The sequence below is a fragment of the Hemiscyllium ocellatum genome, chromosome 20, assembly GCF_020745735.1.
Source record: "Hemiscyllium ocellatum isolate sHemOce1 chromosome 20, sHemOce1.pat.X.cur, whole genome shotgun sequence".
Lineage (NCBI taxonomy): Eukaryota > Metazoa > Chordata > Chondrichthyes > Orectolobiformes > Hemiscylliidae > Hemiscyllium > Hemiscyllium ocellatum.
In genome coordinates this window covers 45,996,292-46,018,184 of record NC_083420.1, presented here as the reverse complement: position 1 = coordinate 46,018,184, position 21,893 = coordinate 45,996,292, and the positions used below count along the sequence as shown (strand labels likewise).

General features: G+C 41.5%; 1 protein-coding gene across 1 annotated transcript in view; it reads left to right on the top strand.

The window, feature by feature from the left end:
- LOC132825488 (uncharacterized protein C7orf50 homolog) overlaps nt 1–21,893 on the top strand; it is a 408,037-nt gene that overhangs the window by 371,284 nt on the left and 14,860 nt on the right. The window lies entirely within an intron of this gene.

Genomic DNA, 21,893 nt, shown 5'->3' with positions numbered 1-21,893 from the left:
TATATAACAAAGTCAGAAGTGATGCGACATCAGGTTATAGTTCAACAGGTTTATATGAAATCACAAGTTTTCGGATCTCTGCCCCTTCGTTAGGTGAAAGTTGGGAATGGGGAAAGGATGGAATCAATGGCAAAGGTTTTCACTTCATGAAGGAGCAGTGCTCTGAAAGAATGTGATTTCAAATAAACCTGTTGGAGTATAACCTGGTGTCTTCTGACTTCTGGCCTTGTCCACCCCAGTCCAACACTAGCACCTCCACAGTGGCTCAGTGGTTAGCACTGCTGCCTCACAGCACCAGGGTCCCAGGTTCGATTCCAGACTTGGACAACAGTCTGTGTGGAGTTTGCACATTCTCCCCTTCTCTGCGTGGGTTTCCTCTGGGTGCTCCGGTTTCCTAACACAGTCCAAAGATGTGCAAGTCAAGCGAATACTTGACTGGGTGGGTTATCCCTTTGGAGGCTCAGTTGGACTTGTTGGGCCGAAAGGCATGTGTCCACATTGTAATCTAATCTAATCATGGCTCCAAAATAACAGTGATACAATTTAAAAAATGTATTTTTGTGCCACCCTAAGTAAAGTTACTCTATGAAGGCAAGACTTAATTTTAAAAATATAGATATGGCGGACTTCGTATAAAGATCATTAAAGTGTCACAAGCTGGTACAGACATTAATCAAAATGTTAATAGGTGTAGGCTTTTGGTGGCTGGAGGACTAGAATTCAAGGGTGTAGGAGTTAAGTTTCATAGAGGGGCTGCCTGAACCACACCTAGAGTAGTGTCAGCAGTTCTGGACACCACACCCAAAGAATTATATGTTAGTCTTAGAGGCAGTGCAACATTGATATACTAGAATGATAGCAAGCTGGACTAAATAACAAAGAGAGGTTACGCAAATGAGGTTATGTTCAAAATAATATACAAGGTTAAAGTTTGGCTTGACTGAAGTTCTTACGAAGAGAGGGTAAATAGTAACTATTTCCACCGTTGGAAGGTCTAGAGCGAGAGGACAGGGTTTAAAAGTTAGAGTCAGACTTTTCAGAGTGAAATTAAGAAATATTATAGTACACAGAAGATGGTAGTCGGTTCATTTGTTAGCTTTAAATCTGAGACTGATGTATTTTTGTTAATAAAATGTATTAGGAGATATGGGGCAAAGATGGGTAAAAGTTTGATCATACGTAAACCATGATCATATTAAATGATAGAACAAATTTAAGGAACTGAAATTGCTTAATCTTGTTTCTATGTTCCTAATATATATGATATGTGACAGTTTACATGTACTCGGTATATGATGGTTCTGCATTAAGTTGCATGTATTCTTTGAATTCACTACATGATTTAGTCATATTAATTTTTCATAATACTTTGCGGTTTTCTATGGTATCTCTCCATTTCTATGTCAACTAAAAATGACACAAAGCTTGAAATAAATAAATATTGAAGTGGATTAGTAAACATTTTTAAGGGGGGGGGTGCGGAGTAGATGTAGAGAGAGGATCAGGGGTTTATGGAAAAGGTTTCAAGAGTGGAAATGAGACTGCCCTGCTGGCAGGATTGGATCAGTGGAAGTGAGTGTGGTACAAGACGTCAGAGGTGTAAAGAGGTTGGGACAGGATTAGATTAGACTTAGTGTGGAAACAGGCCCTTCGGCCCAACAAGTCCACACCGACCCGCCGAAGCGCAACCCACCCATACCCCTACATTTACCCCTTACCTAACACTACGGGCAATTTAGCTTGGCCAATTCACCTGACCCGCACATCTTTGTGACTGTGGGAGGAAACCGGAGCACCCGGAGGAAACCCACGCAGACACGGGGAGAACGTGCAAACTCCACACAGTCAGTCGCCTGAGTCGGGAATTGAACCCGGGTCTACAGGCGCTGTGAGGCAGCAGTGCTAACCACTGTGCCACCGTGCCGCCCACAGGATATAGGTAATTGATGTAGAAATAGATGAGGCAATGGTGAGATTTAAAATTTACAGAAACCCTAACTTTTGTGCTATTGGTGGTAATCAACATGGGTTGCCAAAAGCCATTTCAAAGTCCAGTAGAACTTAGTTTGGGACATATGCACCAGGTTTTTGCACATTGGAGTTTGAGTGCGGAGAATTGAGTGGGAGTCATCAAGCAGGAAGTTGGAATGATTGGAAGCCAAGTACATATATGTTTTAACTGCAGTAGGCTTAGTCTGGGACAGAAATGAAATTAAATGTTCTTAGTGATAGACATAGTATGAAACCTGAGACTTGTCTCAGAGGTTGTGAACTGTTTATTTTCAGTGAAAGTTGGGCATGGGCAAGATATACAATCAATGGCAAAAAACTAGAGTTTGCAGCAGTAGGGGAGCAAAGATCATGGTTTTGCCATTTGATTAATTGAGGTGATTCTCCAGCCCTAGACACAAATGCACCGTAATATGTGTTTTCTAATAATGTACTGTTACTTTTATTGTACTAGTAATTCACTGAAGGTGTCTTTGTTCTTGATAAATATTTGTAGTAAGGGTAGTTCCTGATGGTTAATTTGGATAGATGCTGACCATGGAGTGTTACTGTGTAAGAACATTCTAAGTTTTATCCCTGGTCTATGCTAAACGTCTCTTTTATATTGGGAAAGTGCTTGGCTTCAGCTTGGAGAAGGAGGGTCTTTGTATATTTTATCCTCATTTTAATTCCTTTGTAGCATCTTGGATTGCATTCTAACTGGCAAGGCATACCTGCTCAACTGAATGTCTTTTATGGTCGTGGTATTCTTTAACAGGTAGCACCCAGACCAGTAAGCAGTCAGACCATGTGTGGAAGCCCCTGCGCTCAGCTGCTGCATGCAATGTTTATTTATAATTTATTTATAACACTGTAATGACTATTATTTTAACAATATTTTGTTTCTGTAAAGAAATGCAACTATTTATCTTTTTTATTCATTTTGTATATAAGATTTGTACCTAGGTACTTATGCCTTATGGTGCAATAAGAGGTGATATTATAAAATGTTTGACTGTATTCCTGCGTCTGTACTTGAATACATATGGCAGTAAAGGATATTCTCATTCTGATTCTAATTCAAGTCTGATCTTGGACAACACCCTTTCTTATATTGGCAGCTACTTTCTATGGCTTTAATAGCTTGGGTGCTTTGACCTTTTATTTCTATGGACCACCTATGTGACTAGCATCAATTAATAACATTTTTAAATTCCAGTTCCTAATACTTTGGGTTACCGACATTAAAAGATCTTGCTCCTTGATATAGAATCAGTCCATTAAGTAATATCTCTGAATACGGTCCTTTGTATTGCTTGAGCTTCACTCATTCTATAGGGATGCAAATATTTGTTCCTTTTTCTCATTGGTGTTGTGGGATCTCTCTGTATATGAATTAGCTACTGCAGAGAATTATTTCTCTGCAGTACGTCAGTGATCACACTTAAAAAGTACAAAGACAAAATACTGTGCATACTGGATATCTGAAATAATAACAGGAAAATGCTGTAATCTTCTGTGGTGAGAGGGAGAAAAGTAAATATTTAAGGCCAGTGGCCTTGCATCACATTGGTCTGATGTCATGCTATGTAAAGGTATGTCACATTAAAAGTTTTGACTAAAAGCTGATAAAAAAATTCAACACTATCAAGCTGTTAAGGTGACTGCTGCAAGCCATGTGATTTTTGGCATTCAGTCTCCAGACAGCATCCAGTGTCTGCTAATTATCTGATTAAATATGGACATAGGTGTTAAATTTCTCAAGAGTTAACTGGGGAATTCACACATCCCGTTGTTTAATAATGGTCCAGCATGTAAAGAACTATAGGAATTTCCAGACTCTGTGTCTCCATGTTTCACAGTGGACAAAAGGAAAGATCAAAATTCAGTGCCCATCATGGTGGCCTTCCCTATCCAGTTAAAAATCACACAACACCAGATTATAGTCCAACAGATTTAATTGGAAGCACAATAACTTTCGCAGCGCCGCTCCTTCATCAGGTGATTTTTAAATTTGTACACCCCAGTCCAACACCGGCATCTCCAAATCATGTCCCCTATCCAGATTAGACTGGTGGGCCTCAGGCATATTAACCCATGACACAGGATGTGAAATCAAATGAACACGACACCTTATTTCAAAAAATACCTTGACTTTATGAAAAATCACTTGGTGCAATGTGTTTAAAAATCAGTTAAAATTTGCTCGCAGTCAAACACATCAGAACCATTAGTCATCAGCAAGTCCAAATATCAAACTCAAATATGAGCTGCAAGTCATTAAATAGCCGAAGTTACAGTTTCAAAACTCACCTGAGAGCCAAACATACAAGAAACTTCACAGCCTGCTGTGAACTCTTTGATTTATATGATCCTTACGACAACCGTCAAGGAGACAGTAAGGACTGCAGATGCTGGAAGTGAATAAAATGTGGAGCTGGGAAGAGCACAGCAGGTCAGACAGCATCGAAGAAGCAGGAAAGTCAACGATTCGGGTCAGGACCAATTTGTTTAAGGAACCACAGGCCCACCACATGGAAGTTGAAAACTATAAATCACAAACTGAATTAACTGTAATCAGAAAAGTGTATACATTGCGTTAATTCAAGTTAATTGGGTGAGAATAAATAAACCTTTATTTTAAACTCATAAAAGGCTTTCTGCTCCATTATTAATCTGGAATGGAGAACTACTAGAAAGAAGATTAATCCGTATGTGACACAAATCTGAAAGGTTAACTCTGTTTTTCTTCATATGTTTCAGAAGTACTTCAGTGGTTGTAACCCTTTAGAAAGTCCTAAGGAGGTGAAAAGTGCTACTCAGACATGAATTCTATTTCTTCTTGAAAGAGGCTGGGGTTCAAGGGCTGGGCACTGCATATAATTCGGGGGTAGCAAACGTCCCTTAAATAACCCATGACTTTTTAACCTAAATGGAAACAAGGAAATCTGAAATGTAAAAATGGAAGAATTGCTGATTAGGCAGCATGAACAGAATAGAGGAAGATAAATTTAAAATCTCAGCTCGTTCAAACCTATTTAGAGGGCAATATTGATGAGAGGGTGGGAGAGATTGTTCTTGTAGTGATTGTAATGACATCAGCCAGGTGGATCTCATATATGAGTTCCCTGATTGGAGCTGTTAACCTGGTCCAATCAGGGAGCCCTGGCTGACATTATAGACAGGTGTCTCCTCTGAGGGAGCTGGATCAAAAGAAAAAAAACAGGATTGTCAGAGGTTCTGTTCACTCTGAGAGCTGGCTCTGAGGGAGCTGGATCAATGTTGAGAAGAAGAAAAAGGAAAGAAAGAAATAAACAAGTGTCTCAGAGGCTCTGTTTAGTCTGAGAGCTGCTTCTAAGGGAGCTGGATCAGTGTCAAGGACTTTCCACATGTAAATAAAGAATGACTTGGTGACGAGATAGCAGCCTGTATGGAATAACCTCACTGGTGGTGAGAATAGAATCAGCATGTGGAAAGAATGCATTTTTTTTTCATTGCAAATTATATTGGGACAAATGAAAAGCAAAAAGTAATTCTCCTGACAGCTTGTGGACCTGCAGCTTTTTTGATTACTAGGAGTCTAACTTCTCCGGAGGCACCAGATACTAAAACCTTTCGAGGGTTTATAGATTTAATTAAGGAATATTACAACCCCAAGCCTCCTCTAATTCTGAGACACTATTGGTTTTACCTGGCAATTCAAAAATCAGGGGAATTTGTAGAAGGATCTTTGACTAGGTTAAGATGATTGGCAAAGACATGTGACTTTGGTTTAATCCTGAATGAGATGCTGAGAGACCGTTGTTATGTGGAATTAATGATGTAATATGCAAGACCAACAGAACTTCAAACAGTTTTTACAACTGGCTTTATTTTGGAAAATGTGGCTTGTAGAGCTGAATATTCCAGTGGAAGTAGATACCCTCACCGGTCCCACTAAGGTTGGTGGACACAATTTGCATGAAGGCAATTGCATAGCTTCGCTCAGGTCATATCCTGAACAGAGGGCATCTAGGTCAGCCTACAGTAAAACCCCAAAGCAAAGCCAAGCCTTGGTCAAATGGTTAAAAGTTTCTACAGGATTTGGGCCAGCAAGCTATTGTAGTTGCTGTTGGTGTGCAGACTCAAGACAGCATCAGATGAGTTTTGAAACTGTAACTTTGGCTATTTAATGCTGACCTAATTTGAGTAAGAGAACTCACAGGCCCCGATCCAGGAAAGTGTACACCCTAGAAAGTTCACCTACATCTGGTGTGGAATAGTTAAATTGCTCAGCAACATGCAAATCAGAACCAACCAAAATAAATATCTGGTTAAATGGTCACCTGGTTCTAATGGAGTTTGGTTCCAGCATGGCCGTTACAGTGATCAGAGAACCAGTCTTTAATAAAATTCACTCTGGACTGCAACCCTACACTGGAGATCTTTTACAGATTAAAGGTACAACTTTGGTTCCAGTCTCTTATGAAAAGCAGCTGGTTCAATTACCGCTGATTGCAATAAAAGACTCGCGCCCAAGCTTTATGGGGTCAAATTGGTTGAGAAAGATTCACCTAGATTGGCTCAACATTTTTTGATCAGAAAATGGCTTCCTAAAATCGAGTCATAGAGATGTACTCCATGGAAACAGACCCTTCGGTCCAACTCGTCCATGCGAACCAGATATCCCAATCCAATCTAGTCCCACTTGCTAGCACCTAGCCCATATCCCTCCAAACCCTTCCTATTCACATACACATCCAGATGCCTTCTAAATGTTGCAATCGTACTATCCTCCTCTGGCAAATTATTCCATACACATACCGCCCTCTGTGTGAAAAAGTTGCTCTTTAGGTCTCTTTTATATTTTTCCCCTCTTACGCTAAACCTATGCTCTCTAGTTCTGGTCTTGCCCACCCTAGGGAAGAGACTTTTTCTATTTATCCTATCCATGTCCCTCATGATTTTATAAACCTCTAAGGTCAACCCTCAGCTTCCAGCGCTCCAGGGAAAACAGCCCCAGCCTATTCAACCTCTCCCATAGCTCAAATCCTCCAACCCTGGCAACATCCTTGTCAATCTTTTCTGAAACTTTTCAAATTTCACAACACCCTTCCAATAGGAAGGAGACCAGAATGCATGCAATATTCCTAAAGTGGCCTACATCTGAAAGATTTTCAGGAAGGGCCAGGTGACTACCAGGGGAACCAAGGCCTCTGGGCATATTGACCAGGAAGCAATTCCATGACTCTGCAAGGCTCACCCAGTGCCATTTGCCTTATAAGCAAAAGTAGAACCAGAAATCAGGAGGTTGGAAAATGAAGAAATCATCAAATCAGTCCAATTTGTGGAATGGGGAGCATCAGTCATACTGATTGTGAAGCCTGGTGGGTCGGTTCATTTTTCTGGGGAGTTTAAACAAAGGGTAAACAGCTTTTCGCAGCTGGATAAGTAGCCAGTCCCTCACATAGAGATTTATACGCATAGTTGGTGGGAGGACTGTCCTTCACGAAGCTGGACATGAACCATGTGTACCTCCAGTTGCAGTTAGATGAAAATTCTCGGAAGTATGCTACAATTAATACCCACAAGATTTTGGAGTATCGTCAGACTGTGCAACTTTTCAGTGGAGGATAGAGAACATTTTGCAAGGTCTACCCCAGGTCACCATTTATCTAAATAACGTGCTAATAACAGGGAAGACCAATAAGGAGCACGCAGAAAACTTAGATATCATCCTTAGACATTTGTCCCAGGTGAACATACACCTTAGGAGGGAAAAATGTGTGTTCCAGATACCCCAAGTTACACCCATTGGAAGATAATCAAATATGCCCTGGCTCCCATGTCTGTTCCGGAACTTGCGTCTTTCCTTGGGCTGGTGAACTATTACTGAAAGTTCATATGTAAACTTGACCTCCATCCTGGAACCTTTGTATCAACTCTTAAAGAAGGGTCAGGCTTGGGAAATGGTTGTGTGGCCAAGCCATTGCTTTCAAGGAAGTGAAGAAACGGCTATAATTCCCTGAGGTGTTGGCACACTATGATCCCAAGCAAGATTTTGTATTGACATATGATGCCTCCCTGTGTGGCATTGGGGTAGTATTAGATTAGATTAGATTCCCTACAGTATGGAAACAGGCCCTTTGGCCCAACAAGTCCACAACGACCCTCAAAAGATTAACCCGCCCAGACGCATTCCCCTACCCTCTATTTACACCTGACTAATGCACCTAACACAATTGGCAATTTCCCATGACCAATGACCTGCACATCTTTGGATTCTGGGAGGAAACCAGAACATCTGGAGGAAACCTACGCAGACACTGGGAGGATGTGCAAACTCCACACAGACAGTCGCCCAAGGCGGGAATTGAACCCAGGTCACTGGTGCTGTGAGGCATAGGTGGCCCAATGGAGGCACGCCCAATAGAGTATACAGGTAGTTCTTCTATAACGTGATGGTTGCGTTCTTGTGCAACGCCACATTATAGAAAAATCACGCTTTGGGAACAGCGCCTAAAGTAGTGATGATGCCATCTCGTTACAGACAACACATGTTTCAAAAGTCCGTTCTTTAGTATCAGTGTCCCCAATTCGTCAATATTACAGTGAATTAGCGTCAACAAAACACACATTATCATAGAATGACCCGTATATCCAGGACTTTGGCTAATGTAGAGTGTGAATATGCCAAGGTGGAGAAGAAAGGTTTGGAGCTGAAAATGTATTGCTGGTTAAAGCACAGCAGGTCTGGCAGCATCCAAGGAACAGGAAATTCGACGTTTCGGGCCAGAGCCCTTCATCAGGAATGAGGAGAGTGTGCCAGGCAGGCTAAGATAAAAGGTAGGGAGGGGGGACTTGGGAGAGGGGCGATGGAGATGTGATAGGTGGAAGGAGGTCAAGGTGAGGGTGACAGGCTGGAGTGGGGTGGGGGCGGAGAGGTCAGGAAGAGGATTGCAGGTTAGGAGGGCGGTGTTGAGTTCGAGGGAATCAACTGAGACAAGGTGGGGGGGGGAGGGGAAATGAGGAAACTGGAGAAATCTGAGTTCATCCCTTGTGGTTGGAGGGTTCCCAGGCGGAAGATGAGGCGCTCTTCCTCCAACCGTCATGTTGTTATGTTCTGGCGATGGAGGAGTCCAAGGACCTGCATGTCCTCGGTGGAATGGGAGGGAGAGTTAAAGTGTTGAGCCACGGGGTGGTTGGGTTGGTTGGTCCGGGTGTCCCAGAGGTGTTCCCTGAAGCGTTTCGCAAGTAGGCGGCCTGTCTCCCCAATATAGAGGAGGCCACATCGGGTGCAGCGGATGCAATAGATGATGTGTGTGGAGGTGCAGGTGAATTTGTGGCGGATATGGAAGGATCCCTTGGGGCCTTGGAGAGAAGTAAGGGAGGAGGTGTGGGCGCAAGTTTTGCATTTCCTGCGGTTGCAGGAGAAGCTGCCGGGAGTGGAGGTTGGGTTGGTGGGGGGTGTGGACCTGACGAGGGAGTCACGAAGGGAGTGGTCTTTGCGGAACACTGATAGGGGAGGGGAGGGAAATATATCCCTGGTGGTGGGGTCCGTTTGTAGGTGGCGGAAATGATGGCGGATGATAAGTTTGGAGTCAGGAAGTTCCACCAATACCTTTACAAACATAAATTTGTAATAATAATGGACCACAAGTCACTGCAAGGTCTACTTGTGGAGGATGAGACAGTACTGCCCAAAGTTTCAGGCTGAAATCAGTGGTGGGCTCTAGTAGTGCCTGTAATTACAAGTTGGAACACCATCTGGGAGGCTAATGAACAAATGAAGATGCATTGAGCCCCCTCCTGCTGACAGATACACCACTGGTGGTATCCCGTAATGGTTTTACGTTCTCTGGACACACTTCCTGTTACAGCTAACAATACCAGACTTTGGATGGAGACAAACTCCATCCAAGCTTAACTGAAATAGCTGGTGATGATGGGAGAGACCAAAGGATCGTCGCAACCAGAATTGAAATTTTTTCTGACTCGGAGAGACCAGAACACAGTAGAGGTAAGCATATTATTGTGGCAGCAAGAATGATTGCAAGGTTCACTGCCAGATAATGGCTGACACCACAAGGGTCATCCATGGGTTTCCAAAATGAAGATGTTGGCGAGAGGTTATATCTGGTGGCCAGAGTTAGATGCTGACATAGCTGCTTTGTTGGGACAGTGACCAGAGTGCCAACTAGGACAAAAAATACCTCCAGCAGCTGCCCCGTGGTTGTTGGAGTGGCTGGGTAAACCCTGGACTTGATTTCACGTCAGCTATCCAGGTCCTTTCAGAGGGGCTCTCTGTTCTTAATCATTGTGAATGCCCACTCAACGTAACTGGACATGCATAGACATGATTCATCCAACATGGGAATGACGACAGAAAAATTGTGAGCATCCTTTGCAAAACACAAGACTCCAGGGAGCCTTGGTCACAGCTAACGAGCCAGCCATTTACCAGCAGGGAATTTGATTATCTCCTAAAGTTGAATGGTATTTGCCTTACAAGGACAGCTCCATACAACCTATCAAACAATCCTTTGGCAGAAAGAGCAGTTCAGGCTTAGAAGGCAATCTTAAAGAAACAGCCTACAGATTCACTAGATACCAACTGTTCCGGTTCCTATTGATTATAGGACCACCTTTCATGCAAATATAGGTACAGATGCAGCAGAATTGTTAATATGGAGAAGACTCCGCGTCAGGTCAAATCTGATTTTCCTGGACTTGGGGCAAGGGTGAAATGACACCGGGAACGACAATGCCAGACACAAGACTCCACAAAGTGAGAGAGAAAGTTTACTTAAGGGGATGAAGTTTGGTGTTGGAACTATGGAAATGCCCCTGCATGAATAAGAAGGATTGTCGACATGAGGTCACGTCCAGTCATGTATGTGGAGTGGTCTTGAACAAGGATGTCAACCATATGCAAGCTGCAAACTCGCAAATGGTGTGGGAGCAAAATGTGCCTGGCTCCTAAATAGCCTTCCAGACTGTTTCAGAACCTGTAGGTTCTCTGTCAAATATTGAAGGTATCTTGGAATCTGAGATGAATACAGCGAATGTTGCTGTCTTGACACTGTTGCCGCCTGAAGAGAAGAATTAATTTCTCTTAGGACATTCTGGATGAAAGAGGTAAGCTGCTATGCATTACATGCTGCTTGTATGAGAGGCAGAGTTGGAGGAATGTGACCCGGTGCTAAAATGCCTCAGGGGGAGCTGCCAAATAAAAGATCTGGCATATGTCCTTCGACTCAGAGGGGAGGGATATAGTGATTGTAATGAGGCCAGCCAGGTGTACTAAGAATATGAGTTCCCTGATGGAGGCTGTTAATCTGATCAAATCACGGAGTCCTGACTGACAGATATAAACAGGAACGTCGGAGGTTCTGTTCACTGAGCGAGCTAGACCAGTGTCAAGGACTCTCCAAGTGTCAATAAGAGATGACTTGGTGATGGGATACAAGCTTCTGTGGAGTTATTTCAGTTCTGACCCATGCACAAACTGGAATATGTTACAGTTAGCTTGAATATGCTGGATCACTTTCAGAAAACACAAGATTGAACTCACTATCATAGGAATTAAAAATCTCTTTGACTGTTTGCTGAATCTGATTTCTGTGAGGGCAGCCAGTTATCTGCTAGTCATCATTCATATTCTCCTTTTCTTGGCCAGAATAATGGCAGATGGTAGGTATGTGCTCAACAAACTAAGGAACAGTTGTGGCTATCTTTCAAGTTTTGGTTTGTCAATCAGTTTCTGAATGTAGAAAATTAACTGATTCCAGCAATGTTACTTTGCAAAAACAGTGATTAAATCTTATAGCAGCTATTCACAGCCTACTGACAAATGCCAGAATGTTGATCAGTTTCCAGTCACCAAATCAAAACCATTTGGGAGCAGAAAGCTTTTTGATGGCACAGTAGATAAATTCCATGCATGGTTTGCATTGTGCCAAGCAGGCCACTACTACCAATTTCAATCCCTAATCTCTGCCAAATTGGTTGCTCTCATTCAGAGTGGTGATGCAAGTTGTGCCCTTGAAAAGAATCAGCCAGCTGCACACTCCTCTTCAGTACACCCTGCTGGAGGCTTGTACAGATGGCTCACATGTAGTCTTTTCAACACTTTGAAAATGGTTGTAGTATTCTCGACTGCTAAAGCATTTACGTAAAGAATACATAGAAACATGAGGATGTTGCAGACTATCTGCAATTATGCAGTTGCGTTTTACAGCCTTGACTGCACCATTTGTTTTCATAGAATGATCCAGCCCAGGAAAGGAGTCCATTCAGCCCTCTATGCCTGTTCTTTGGCAGAACAGCCAGTTTATCCAATTCCAGTGCCCTTTCTGTAAAACCCTGTACAAAGTAACCTCAATTATCAGGCATTTGATTATCTGAATGTTGGATTATTCGGCAAGATCGCAAAGTCCCGATGCTTGGCTAAACTATGTTATCTGGCATTTGATTATCTGGAATTTGATGAACTGATTGGAATATTCCCTGCCCATGTCCTTTGGATAATTGAGGTTCCTCTGTAAATGATTGTCCTTCAGTTTCCTTTTGAAATGTATTATTGAATCTGCTTCCATTCCCTGTTACATACTTGCCATGTAAAAACAAATTCTGCTCATCTCACCCAGTTTGTCAGTTGTCTTTAATCTGGGTCCTCTGATTGTTGACCCTTCTGAAAGCATGTTCTCCTACCCTATCAACACTTTTCATGATGCTGAACACATCTATCAAATCTCCCCTTTCATCATTCTTCTCCTTCCTGATTATGAGAGGCAGCACGCTGGCACAGTGGTTAGCACTGCTGCCTCACAGCACCGGGCACCCGGGTTCAATTCCAGCCTCGGGTGCCTGTCTTTGTGGAGTTTATACATTCTCCCTGTGTCTGTGTGGGTTTCCTCCGAGTGCTCCAGTTTCCTCCCACAGTCCGAAGATGTGCAGGACAGGTGAATTGGTCATGCTAAGTTGCCCATAGAGTTAAGTACATTAGTTCAGGGGAATGGGTCTGGGTGGGTTACTCTTTGGAAGATCGGTGTGGACTAGTTGGGCCAAAAAGGCCTGTTTCCGCACTGTAGGGAATCTAATCTAATCTTCCTGTATCTCGGACTTAGGAGCAAGAGTTGGTCATTTGGCTATTCAAGAGTCAAGATTGGAGTGGTACTGGAAAAGCACAGCAGGTCAGGCAGCATCAGGCTCATGATGGGATTTTGCCGAAATGTTGATTTTCCTACTTCTCGGATGCTGGACTCTAAGCTTGACTCTGATCTCCAGCATCTGCAGTCCTCACTTTCGCCTGTTTGGATATTCAAGCCTACTCCACCAATCAGTAAGAGTATTGCTGCTCTGGTTGTTGTCTCAGTTCCACTTTCCTGCCTTTACCCCAAAAACCTTTGACTCCCTTACACAAGCAGTTGGTTTTCACAAGTGAATCTTAAGTATGAGTCTGGCTGTGGGATTATTCCATTGTGTGTGGCTTCACAGCCAAACCTAGTCTTGCAGTGAGTGCACATGTGGTTTCAGCAATGCAGCTATAATCAGGAGCAGAATTCTAGATAATTTTATCCAAGCTTCATTAGTACTACACTGATAACCTCCAATGATTGTTCATAACATCATAAGAAATAGAAGCAGGAGTAGGCCACTGAGCCCCTTGAGCCTGCTCTGCCATTCAATGAGATCATGACTGATTGATTATGGTCTTAGTTCGACTTTCCTGCCTCACCCTTCAAAACCTTTCAGATCTCAGCCTCCACAGCTCTTTGGCATGGAAAATTCCAAAAAATTAATTCCCTGCTAAGAGAAGAAATTCCTTCTGATTTCACTTTAAATGGGTGGCACTTTAATTTGAAACAGTGTCCACCACTCCCACCCCCATGCAAGGGAAAATATCCTTTCAGCATTTACCCTGCCAAGCACCATGTATGTTTGAATAAGGTCACCCCACAGTTTTTAAAACTACAGTAAATATAGGCTCAACCTTTCACTTTCAATAATCCTCTTCATCCCAGGAATCAGCCTAGCAAATCTTGTTTGAATTGCTTTCAAAGTGGGTATAATGCTCCTTGTGTAAAGTGATCATAAAACATGGTGAAATGTCACCAAGGCCATATTATTAGCAAGACTTCTCTACTCTTACACTCCATTCGCCTGAGCAATAAACAGCGCGTTTCAATTTGCCTTTCTAATTACTTGCTGTATTTGCAAGCTAACAATTGGTGATTCATGTTTGAGGATCCCTTTCTGCAGCATTTTGCAGTCTATCTCCATTTAATTAATATTCAGCTTACCGATTTTCTTGACAATGTGGTAGCCATATATTTTTCCATATTGTACTCCAATTCCTGCTAATCTTTAAAAACAAAAACCTTACCATCTCCTATAGAAAATTGAATTAATCCATTCAGCCCATCTTGTTCATACCAATGAATGAAGAGGTTAAATCCATCTTCCTGCACATTATCTGTAACCTTACCGGTTACAGCTTTCAAATATATATTCAAGTGCATTTTAAATGTAGTGAGACTTTCTGCTTCCTCTTTAGGATATAAGATCCAGAACCCTACTACCCTCTGGTGGTTTCATTGGTGAAACAATGTTTGCTCAGATCCTCTTTAATCCTGAAGAGAATCCTTTAAGGCTGAAATAAAAAAACAAAATGTGGAGAAATTCAGCAGCTCTGGCAACATCTGTGGAGATAGATACAAGAGTCAAAAAGTTAAAACTGGAGTTGCTTTCCTTAAAAACAGATGAGCTGAGTGATGAGTGGTATAAAATTATGAAGGTCTAAATAGACTAACTAGGAGTGACCTGTTAACCTTCGCAGAGGGGTCAAACACCATCATACCTTGCCAAGAGGAATATGTTTTTGATATTGGAAGCCAATCATCTCGGCAAAGGGCACTGCTTTAGGAGTTGGTTGATCCCACTCACGTTTGGCTGTGTCATCAATGACTTTCCTTTAAGTCATAAGGCCACACATGAGCCAGATAATGACCATCTCCAACAAGAGAGAATTTAACTGTCACTGCATTACCATCACTGACTCCCTCACCATTAATACCCTGGAGGAATGGATAAGTCATATCAACACTGTGGCTACATGAGCAGGTCAGAGAGTACAAATTCTCTGACAAGTAGCTCATTTCCTGTCTCCCCGAAGCCTATCCCCATCTACAAGACATACATCAGGATTATAATGGAATACTTCTCACTTTCCTGGACAATTGCAGCTCAAGCAATACTGAAGTAAACTTAATACCATCCAGAGCAAAGTTGCCTGCTTGGTTTCATTGCTGAATTCTCCATACACCACTTTCAACATTTACTCTCTTCACCATGATGCACAGTGGCAGCAGTGTGCAATATCTTCAAGATGTAGTTAGCAACCCTCCTTTGACAACACGTTCCAAACCTGCCACCTCTACCACCTTGAATAGTGATCTCCAACTGTTTTAAGCAGCAATCACTTTCTGAATTTGTAATCCACGACCCAAAGACAATGCAGAATAAAGAATTTATTTTTAGTGCAGAATAAATTGAAATCATGTAAATGTTGTTCTTTATTTTGTCCTCTACTTACCAATGCTTTGTTTGACACCTATAATTGCATGTTATCTGCTCGGTGCCTTGAAGTCTGTGTTGTTGTTGAGACTGCATGTTGAATACAAGACATTGAATGAGTAATTGTAAGGTGGCTATGATGCTTAGTCTTGATTATCTTCGTTAGGGAGAATGCTATCTCACACATGTATGTGGAGTCAAAATAAGCTATCTCTTTAAAACCGCAGGATGTTGGAAGTGGCTTATGAGTTCCTGAACATCACTGGCCCTTGATCTAACTTTCTGCTCCATATCATTTTGCATAGTGATTATCCATAACTCCAATGCTTTGTAAATCCACAGGATGTTGGAAGTGGCTTATGAGTTCCTGAACATCACTGGCCCTTGATCTAACTTTCTGCTCCATATCATTTTGCATAGTGATTATCCTCAACTCCAATGCTTTGTAAATCAAACACCCCCACCAATGTCTAACACATAATAATGTCTTCCAACACATCTAATAACTGAATTTACCTGTTGAATTCCTCTGCTAATTTGCTCAGGTATGCATCGGCATTTTCTGCATGGAACTATTTTTCTTTGGCTTTGATTTATTTTAATATTTTCTGCAGACTCAGTAAGTATTGGGAGTACTCAATTTCAATTTGAATGCATAGCACTGATCATATGTGCCAAGTCTCCATGCTTTCCCTGTAGTTCATCATTCACCTTGTTCAGTTTTGACGTTATGACAGTTTTACTTGAATCAAGTTTCTCCTCTTAACAACAACTTTCATAATATGAGAAAAGACCATAACTTTGCTTGCTAATGGATTATGCAGTCATACTTGCCAAATGGGATGGAAATCAGAATCATTCTGCAAAGATGCAATATTTACTACAAGCATGATTGTGCGCTATCAGTTGAGATAGAAACCAGTTTCTACATAGGAATGTTTTTCTATCGTCACCTCTTGTTCTCTCCTTAAGTGCGAAAGGATGAAAAAGTCCTATTTCGCTGTTATGTCATTAAAAACCATGCAGTCAGAAACAATCATTTGGACTGCATCGGTCATGTCAATGAATTCCCCACCATCAGCATCTTTGGGGTTACCATTGACCAGAAGCATAACGGGAGCAACAATATAGATACTGTGCCTATACAAGTAATTTGGGAATTCTTTGACAGGTAACTCACATTCTGACTCTCCAAGGCCTAGTCACCGCACACAGACATATGGTGGAATATACCCCATGTGCTTTAATGTGCTCTAACCACATTCACCACGCAAGACACAGTGACTCAGTTGATTGACACCCTCTTCACTCCATTAAATCTTCACTCCTTCCATTAGCAGTGAATTGTGGCAGTGATGTATACCCTCTGCAAGGTGTACCAGAACAACTTGCCAAGATTTCACTAACTGTACCTCCAAAACCCAAGACCTCAATAATTCAGAAGGACAAGATCAGCAGACAGGACAGCGATCCCTTCAAGTCACTCATCATCCTGAAATTGTATTATTGTTCGTTCATATTTTCTGGGTCAAAATCCTATCTAACTGCACTATGGAGTAACTTAACCATTTGATTGGAATGTTCTCAGGAAAAATTAAGAAATGGCAATAATGCTGGCCTCGTCAGTGATATCCACACCTCTTGGAATGTATTTGAAAAAATATGGAGATGAAAATCAGGAAATCAGACTCCTATAGAATGTTTAAAATATGTATTATATAAAGTCATTCTGTTTCTTTAAAGCTATTTGTAGACCTCACAATTAATTCTATTTTCAATCGTTTTATAACAAAAGAAAATAATCTGACTGATTGGGCATCAATCACTGCAAAATATTAGATTCAATTTTTTCCCATCTCCTTGACAAAACACTAGTCTTGGCTTCTTCTCTCTTCCATGTACTCTTAATTTCTCCTTATATCTTTCTTTTCCTCATGGTCTAGAATGGAATTGCTGCTTCTAGCCAAGAACTGCTCCGATTGGACTGTCAAATATTAGCAAAAACAGCGCCAAATAACTCAAATGTTAAAATTCAGTAGTAATTTGCCTTCCCCCCACCTTCGCCAGATGCTGGCGTATATATTTTAATTTACTAAGTGCTATTCAATGGAAATATATTCAATGTTGCACTCAGAATTGAACACAAATCTTATTCCAGAGGCTTTGTTCGAAATTTGCTCTACCCTGGTTGCAGTGTCGGCTTAAGGGCACTATGACCTCTGATAGCACTAAGACCTCAGTCAGTGCCTGTCTAATTCCTGTGTACATTAATCTAAACCTCAATCCTACTATCAAAGGATTAACCAGCAATTTAGTCTGATTTGCACTCAAATCACAGGGCAATCCATTCCAAACAGATTTGCACAGGTGGCTTGTAAATCCCATATAACCTGTCAATCAGGCACTCATGTCTTTGGGTATTTTGCAATATAAACTGATAACCTTCCTGAACAAAGTACTAAGAGCACTTTGAATATACTTTGCAAGCTATTTCCTATTTGCCATAAATTCCAGTAAATTAGAAAAGGTGTGCATAAGCATATGGTCATAGTTGTTTATTATTATCTTTCTTTATCAAACATCTTAATTTTCTATAATATCAGTTGAAAAGAACTGTTTATCTTTGGAAAATTTCAATGCCTCTCATTAAATACCAGACTTTTGAAACTATTACAAGAGTTTATATGTTGAGCTGAAATAGTCAATAAAAACGTGAAAAGCAATGTTGTTTAACACATAGAGTTTTACAGTCATTGAGATATACAGCAAGGAAACAGACCCTTTGGTCCAACTCATCCATGTTGACCAGATATCCTATATAAATTAGTCCCATTTGCCAGCATTTGTCCCAGATGCCTGTAAATCCTTACTATTCATATACCCATCTAAATGCCATGTAAATGTTGTAATTGTATCAACCTCAACCTCATTCTCTGGCAGCTCATTCCATGCACTCACCACCTTCTGTGTGAAAAACACTGCCCTTTAGGTCCCTTTTATATCTTTCCCTTCTCACCTTAAGCCTATGCCCTGAAGTTTTGGACTACCCCACCCCAGGGAAGATATCTTGTCCATTTACTCTATCCATGACCCTCATGATATTATAAACCTCTGTAAGGTCACCCCTCAGCCTCTGATGCACCAGGGAAAAAAAACCCATTCAGCCTCCCTACAGCTCAACCCCTCCAACCCTGGCAACATCCTTGTAAATATTTTCTGAACTCTTTCAAGTTTCACAACATTCTTGCTACAGGAAGGAGACCAGTACTGTACTCAATACTCCAAATGTGGCTGAACTAATGTCAGTCACAACATGACCTCCTGACTCCTATGCTCAATGAACTGACCAGTAAAAGCAAGCATACCAAATGTCATCTTCACTATTCTATTTACCTGCACCTCCACTTTCAAGGAACCATGAATCTGCACTCCAAGGTCTCTTTGTTCAGTAACACTCCCCAGGACTTTATCATTAAATGTATAAGTCCTGTTCTGATTTGCTTTCCCAAATCAGCAGCACCTTGGATTTGTCTAAATTAAACTCCATCTGCCACTCCTTGGCCCATTGGCCCTTCTGATCAAGATCCTGTTGTACTCTGAGGTAACTTTCTTCGCTGTCCACTACACCTCCAATTTTGGTGTCATCTGCAAACTTACTAACCATGCATCCTATGTTCACATCCAAATTATTTATATAAATGGTAAAAAATGGTGGACCCAGCACTAATCCTTGTGGCACATCACTGGTCACAGGCCTCCACTCTGAAAAACAACCCTCCTCCACCATCCCCTTCATCTACCTTTGAGCCAGTTCTGTTACCAAGTAGTTAGTTCTCCCTGTATTCCATGTGATCTAACTTTGCTAACCAGTTTACCCGGAGGAACTTCATCAAATACCTTACTGAAGTCCATATAGATCACATCCACCACTCTGCCTTCATCATTCCTCTTTGTTATCTCTTCAAAAAAGTCAATCAAGTTAGTAAGACACGACTTCTCACGCACAAAGCCATGTTGACCACCCCTAATCAGTCTTTGCCTTTTCAAATACATGTAAATCCTGTCCCTCAGGATTCCCTCTGGTCACTTGCCAACCACCGATATCAGACTCACCCTGATTTTTCCTTACTACCTTTCTTAAATAGTAGCATCATGTTAGCCAACCTCCAGTCTTCCAGTACTTTGTCTGTGGCTTTTGATGATACAAATATCTTAGCAAGGGGCCCAGCAGTCTTCACCCTAGCCTCCCACAGAGATATAGGATATACCTGATCAGGTTTGATGGCTGAAATGATTTTGTTTTACACAGGTTTGTTTCTTTTAGGAATGAGTTGTCGTTTGTGTACTATTCAAGGTTGTTTTACACAATTTAATGCATGGCTCAAAACTTGATGCAAGAGGGAGTTTTAGATTCCTGTATCACTGGGACTGTTGATGAGAAAGGTGTGACCTGTGCAGGTGGGACAGTCTGCCCCTGAATCAAAATTGGATGAATTAGTGCTGTTGGGAGGAGTTTAAGCTAGTTTTCAAAGGAGGGAGCACCAACTGTTAGCAGCACAATAAAGAAACCAGGGCAAAACAGTTCAATTTTGTTCAGACTCAAGGCTATAAGGTGAGGGTGGGTGGCCTCTACTTTAATGCTAAGGACTAGCTGAGTTGTCTGGACAGCTGGTTTTCAATGCAGTGATGACAAAAGCACAGATTCACCAGCTGAGGTTACCATGAAGGACTCCCCTTCTTAACCTCCTCCTCACCTGTGGCATGGAAACTTTCAGGTTAAACTACCACTTGCTTTCCCTCTCTGATGAGTGAGCAACCCTATGGTTTGGTAAGACTATGGCAACTTTTCTTTACCTTTATTATAGATAAGACAGATGAGCTAAGGGTCTGGATTGACATATGAAATTATGATATTGTTGCCATCCCAGAGACAAGGTTGAACAAGTGGTAGGACTGACAACTCAACATTCCAAGGAATAGGATCTTCTGGCAAGATGGGAGGATGAAAAAGAGGAGGTGATGTTGCAGTATTACTTAAGTAGTCAGTTACTGTAGAAAAGGAGGAATGATGTCTTAGAAGGCTTTGTGCACAGAACTTAGAAATGTAACGGATCAGTCACTTTGCTGGTTGTGTTTTATAGGCCAGCAAACAGTGAGCATTAGAGGAGCAGATATGTGGACATTTCATTGTGATGTAACAATAGTAGGTATTATATTAGGGGATTTTGAACAGCCCCAGCATTAATTGGATAGTCAAAGTGTAAAGTATTATGGACTAGACCAGATCCTCTCAAAATAAATTAAGGAGATATCCTAGACCCTGACTTTTCTTCTTTTAAGGCATTACATTTCAGATGCAATTTGATTGGTGAAACTAATCGAAGCAAAACACATTTTATTTTTACACCACCATTAAAATACAGACAAAATAAAAATAAAGAATAGAGTTGATTTTACTGTAACTATTGAAATGCCTAACAAAATAATGTATATAAACTAGTAATTAACTGTCCGGATTTAGTAACATAAACACGCCATTGGCAAAGCTACTTTCAGTAAAGTAGATTGTCTCACATGCAATTCCAGTGGCAGGAAGAATACCCAAGCTTTTAGCTGTGACAGAGATGGGAATAAGAGCTTCCACGTCCAGCTTCAAGACCCCACCAACGACTGAAAGCTAAAACTAAAAATCCTGGTTCTTTGGGAGCTTGACCCCACCCATTCAGGCTGCTTCTATTGTTCCAATTTTACTTTTTAAAAAAAACTCTAAGGCCTTAGAAGCTATTTACTTTATTGACTGTGAGCAGACTGTTCACTGTCTCTGTCTCAACCTTTTTCCTACAAAGACCAGGACAAAATACACTCCTTAAAGCCAGAGTAGCGTTCAAAGTGGATGGATGTCTTGACATGCATTTAGGAAAACTCTTCATGTCAACATGTAAAATGTCCAACAAAGGAGGGTGCAGTGCTGTACCAAATTCTGGGGAGTGAAATCAGACAGGTGGTGGTTGGGCACTATGGCACAATTTTGGGAATAGCGACCACTAAACAGTATGATTTAAACTTGTTGTGGAAAAGAAAAATGATGGCTTGCAAAGAAAATGGTTTTCAATTGGGAAGGCAGATTTTTATTAAAATAAGGCAGGATGTGGCCAAAGTAGACTTGAATAGCTACTCATGGGACAATTTATAGCAGGATAGTGGGGGTGTTCAAAAAGGAAATAAGTAGGGTACCGGTGCAACAGATTCCCTTTAGGTGAAATGTAGGAGCAACAGGCCCAGAGAACCCTGGTTGCCTGGGAATATTCAGGACTGGTTAAAAAGGTAAAGAGAGACATTTTGCAGTT